This window comes from Triticum aestivum, chromosome 3A, assembly GCF_018294505.1.
Source record: "Triticum aestivum cultivar Chinese Spring chromosome 3A, IWGSC CS RefSeq v2.1, whole genome shotgun sequence".
Lineage (NCBI taxonomy): Eukaryota > Viridiplantae > Streptophyta > Magnoliopsida > Poales > Poaceae > Triticum > Triticum aestivum.
This window is the reverse complement of record NC_057800.1, coordinates 444,368,443-444,374,240: the sequence shown is the minus strand read 5'-3', so window position 1 is coordinate 444,374,240 and position 5,798 is coordinate 444,368,443.

The following is a 5,798-nucleotide window of genomic DNA, read 5'->3' as shown; positions in this document are numbered from 1 at the left end:
GGCCCTCCCATTGGCGCTCGTCGTGCGTGCACATGGAGTCCTTCATGACACGCACCATGAGACGGGCCTCCTCCTCCACTGTCATGCGAGGAGGTGGAGGTGGTGACGAAGACGGGGAAGGCGACGGCGTGGGCGTGAGCCGCGCACCCGCGTACGCCCGCGCATCTCCCGACGTGGCCGCCGCGGCCCCGACACCGTGCCGGCGAAGTAGGACGCGCGCCGCACGTCGTGCTCGTCCTGGAGCCACGTGTCCCAGAGCACGGAGTCAAGGACGTACCTCTCGTCGTAGTAGAGGTCGTTGGGGAGGAGGCGGCGGCGGCGCTCGATCTCATTGCGCCGCGCACGGCCGCTCACCGGCACCGGCGGGATCGGGACCCGGTCGGCGGAGAGGTGCCAATTGTTGGGGAGGTGCATGTCGCTTCACAGGACCGGCGTCCTCGTCTCCCAGTACCGCCGGCATACGTCCACAACCAGGTACTGCCGGTCACGCTCGCCGGCGGCCTTAGGGGCGATGGTGAAGGGGGCAGGTGCGGGGGCTCGACGGGAGGTGCGCGACGGTGATGCAGGCTCCTCCTTCTTCACGGAGCCGCGGCGGCGTCCCGAGGAGGAGCCGGCCTCGCGATCGTGCTTCCCCTTGCGGCCGTGGTTTCAGAAGCCCATGGCTGCAGGCGGCCGGCCGGCGAGTTCGAGGCTAGGGTTTTGGCACTGTCGGGTTTCGAGGAGACCGCGGGGTGGAGTGGGAGTGTGGACGATGGCCGGTCCACGGGTTCCCCATTTAAGAAGGACCGCGACCGTTCGGCTGGGTGGATGACAGGCGGGGCCGCCCGCGCGTGCGCATTTATGTGGGCGGGTGGGAGCTAGGTGGCCGCCTGCCACGCGGTCCTGACGCGGACGAGGCGCGCGTCCGTTTGGTGTCCACCGTGGCCCAAACCCGACGCATGTTTACGCTTGAAATGGGTCGGCCCGAACACAAAACAGACCAGATGGGTCCAGGCAGTCACGCAGTGGGCCGACCGATTTGTCCCTTTTATCCCAAACGGACGGGGCCGAACAGAATAGGGTCGAGCGGTGGAGTTGGCCTCACCCACACCCATCGCTCGGCGTCGGCGGCCACACACAGTGCGCGTACGTACGGATCACATTGTCGCGTATTCGTCTCCATTCATCCATAGTACACCTACATAGGACACCACGCCACACGACACACCAGAGCCATCCATTTTTCCTCGCATTTTGAGCATCGACAGACGGACCTCTTCGACACGTAGGCCGTGCAGGCCGTTCGGTCACTAACCCAATCAAAGCTCTCAAACCGTGGATAAATACCCAGGCTGACCGGCACCCTTCATATCCAGCTCAAATGTATGATGGATATGAGGTGGTATGGACGCGCCTCGTGGACAAACGCACGGCCTGACCAACACCCCTCATATCCAGCTCAAATGTAGGGTGGATATGAGGCGGCTCGGACGCGACCGTCACATTAGCCTGGCCCATCGCTGGCCCACCCTGATGAAGCCATGTACCTAGGGTAGGGTCATGGACATGTCCTAGACATCCTCCCCTAGGACATCACCCTAAAGCCAAGATCATTCAAAGAGTACCATCATCCACTCGACCACAGATGTTCCACTCGAAAGAATCAACGTCACTCGACCGTCACAGAAGTCACTCGATAGGCAGAAGAGCTAAAGCCACTCTGCATGAACAACGGTCGAGCATTTACTTGTAGGCTTAATTGTCATTTATAGCACTTAAATACAGGCGTTACCAGTAACGTTCTCATCTTTATATACCTTAAACCCTTGGTAACAGAGGACGAGAGGGATCTGGTGAACTCTATATAAGCCACCCCCTCCTCAGGGACAAGGGTTTGCACCCCCTGTAACTCACACGCATATAATCCAGTCGACCGCCTCTCGGCTCTGAGACGTAGGGCTGTTACTTCCTTCGAGAAGGGCCTGAACTCGTAAAACTTGCGTGTACAACTCCTCCATAGCTAGGATCTTGCCTCTTCATCCCTACCCCCCATTCTACTGTCAGACTTAGAACCACGACATTTGGCGCCCACCATGGGGCCGGTGTCTTAGCGACTTGTTGGAGAAGTTGCGATTTTTCCGATCCCCATCAACATGGTTTCAGGCGGAGGTTTGGCCGAGGGCGGCGAGATCCGTCTCGGCGCGCTCGTATTCGTCGCCGACGACTCCGCTTGGCTCCAAGAAGCACCACTTGACGTCGAGGCGCTCCCCGTCCGCGGGGCGACACACTTTCGCGCGTGCGTTCGTGGCATCCTCCTACGGCAGCCATCGACTCAGTATCGGTCGGCTCATGTACTAACCTCCCTCCCTGCAGCCCGCCGGAGCAAACGTTCCGGTTGATCGAGGCTTTAACGGTGGGTGAGGCATGCGGTGGCTCGCCAGTCGGCCACCCCCCAAGTCGCGGCAATCGAGCCCGATGAAACTCTCTACGGCCTGTTCGATCTGTCGACTGGCTCCGTAGAGACTGCATCCGAGTGGGACAGCAGCGACCCTGCGACTGAAGTTTTGATGGTCAATGGACCACGCAGTCCTCCTGGCTTCGCCCGTGAAGACGGGGGCGGTGGGGGCGGCGATCCGTCGCGTGCTCGCGAAGAGTACCGCCCCGAACCCCTCTCTTCACAGCGGAGGGAAGAACTTCGCTGCCAGAACATGGATGCACTCCACACTCCTATCGTTGGAGAAACCCCTAAGGCCCAGGCCTTGGAGGAGGCGCGCCTGGCCAACTTGGCTGAACGCACTCGACTGGAGAACCTCCAGCGCGCACTCGACGAGCGCGCTCGGCAGCATAACCTCGAGTCCAGTCGACGCCAGCCTTTTCTGCCTCCGACTTAGGTATACCGAACTCCAGTCTAGAATCTCGCAGTTGCGGCCCGAATAGCGGAGTCAATTCAACCTTCCCAGTCAGAAGCTGGTCGAGGTTTGGTGCAGATCTGGGCTTTACTCCAAGCGGCGGGAGAGCAGAATACAGCGGTATCCCAGTCGCGGAATAGGATCCATAGCAGATCTGTGGTTGTAGACACAGTCCAGTCGGCTCACAGCCCAAGATCGCCCCCGAGGCGTGAGGGACGTGGAGACCGGCGAGATCAGTGCAGAAACCGCAAACAGTATGATCACCGACTCGATCACGATGATCGCCGTCGAGTGCCCACGCCTCCCCCAAGGAGTGGGTCATATGTGCCTCGGCAGCATGATGACAGACGTCCTCACAGTGGTGGGTGAAGGATTCCAGTCGACCCCAGGGAACCGGCCTTTGATGCAAGATCTATTCTCGTTCAGGGTCTGGTCGACAGAAATAGAGCTCACAGAGAAGGCCACGACAGGGATTTTCCAACCAGCAGCAGAGTGCATGTCTTAGGTCCAGAGTGCTTCAGCAGAGCCATCAGGGCTGCGGTGATTTCTCCCAACTTCAGGTTGGCGACTGGAGTCAGTAAATTCACTGGTGAATCCAAGCCTGACACTTGGCTTGAGGATTACCGAGTGGCTGTACAGATTGGTGGTGGCAACAATGAGGTTGCCATGAAGCATCTCCCTTTGATGTTAGAGGGCTCGACCAGAGCGTGGCTGAATCAGTTAGCGACCGGTAGTATTTATACTTGGGAAGACCTCGCCCGAGTATTTGTCAGAACATTTGAAGGTACTTGCAAATGGCCAGCAGGGCTGACAGAATTACAGTGTTGCGTTCAGGGTCCGAATGAAACTTTGAGAGATTATATTTAAAGATGGATCACGTTGCACCACACAGTGGAGAATGTGTCAGATCACCAAGCAATTTGTGCCCTCAAAGAAGGCGTTAAGTATCGGGAGTTGAATATGAAATTCGGTCGGACAGGAGATATGACTCTGACTCGGATGATGGAGATTGCCACCAAGTACGCCAATGGTGAAGAAGAAGACCGACTCCGGAGTGGCAAGCACAAAGCAGCCCATGAACCGGAGGAGGGAACTCCAGTCGGAAGCAGAAGCGCAAAGTCGAGCCAGCTGCTCCTGGAGAAGCCTTAGCCGTGACTCAAGGAAAGTTCAAAGGGAAACCCAAAGGACCGTGGAACCCCAAGAAAGTAAAAGATCAAGATGGAAATGATGTGCTAGATTTACCATGCCACATCCACACCAAGAAAGATGAAGAGGGTAATTTCATTTACCCGAAGCATACCACTCGACAGTGTCGACTCCTAATCCAGCAATTCCGAGAGAAACAGCCCGAGGAAAAGGAGAAGGAAGCGGACAAAGTTGAGGATGAGGAAGAGGATGATGATGGTTACCCCCACGTCAATTCCACTCTGATGATCTTCGCTGATGTTGAAAGTAAGATTCGACTGAAAGTCATCAACAGAGAAGTGAACATGGTCGCTCAGGTGACACCTAGTTATTTGAAGTGGTCTCAGACTGCCATTACATTCGACCAGTCCAATCACCCAACGCACATAGCCACCCTTGGGAGGCAAGCGCTGGTGGTCGACCCAGTAGTCGAAGGCACTCGACTGACTAAAGTTCTGATGGATGGTGGCAGTGGTCTGAACATACTATATGCAGAGACGTTGAAAGGAATGGGCATTCCGATGTCCAGACTCAGTGAAAGCAATATGATTTTCCATGGAGTTATTCCTGGCAAGAAGGCTACATCACTCGGCCAGATCGCCCTTGATGTAGTTTTTGGTGATTCCAAGAATTACCGCAAAGAAAAGTTGACATTTAAAGTTGTGGATTTCCAGAGTGCTTATCATGCTATTCTGGGCAGGCCAGCTTATGCACGTTTTATGGCTCGACCATGTTACGTGTACCTCAAATTGAAGATGCCTGGTCCTAAAGGTGTGATCACTATCACTGGCAATCGCAAGAAGGGAGATGAGTGCTTCCAGAAGGGATCAAAGATCGCCGATGCACAGATGGTAGTGGTGGAATTAGAGGAGTATCAAAAAATGCAGATCCGAGTGATTTGTTGCGAGCTAAGAAGCCTGCCACAGATTCAGCATTCCAGTCGTCTGGTGAAACGAAGCCGATTCACATTCACCCAACGGATCCCAATGCTGCTCTGACTCACATCTCAACAACACTCGACTCCAAATAGGAAGAAGCGCTCATCCAGTTCCTCCGTGAGAACTGGGACATCTTTGCATGGAAACCTTCTGACATGCCAGGTGTTCCCAGGGGACTGGCTGAGCATCATTTGCGAGTCGACCCAAAAGTGAAACCAATCAAAGAACATCTTCGACGGTCCGCCGTATAGAAGAGAAAGGCAATTGGTGAAGAAATGGCTCGGCTTCTAGCAGCTGAGTTTATCCGAGAGATTTACCACTCCGAGTGGTTAGCTAATATTGTCATGGTCCCAAAGAAGGATGACTCACTACGCATGTGCATTGACTTCAAACATATCAATCGGGCCTGCCCGAAAGATCACTTTACTCTCCCTTGCATCGACCAGATAGTCGACTCGACTGCGGGGTGTGAGCGTTTGTCCTTTTTGGACGCTTATTCCGGGTATCATCAGATCCGTCTGTATGGACCCGATGAGATAAAAACAGCTTTCATCACCCCATTTGGGTGCTTCTGTTATGTCACTATGCCATTCGGCTTGAAGAACGCTAGAGCCACATTCATGCGGATGATTCAGAAGTGTTTACTCACTCAGATCAGTCGGAATGTGGAAGCATACATGAATGACATTGTGGTCAAGTCACGAAAAGGTTCTGACCTACTGTCTGACCTTGCTGAAACCTTTGCCAACCTCAGAAGGTATGATATCAAGCGTAATCCATCAAAGTG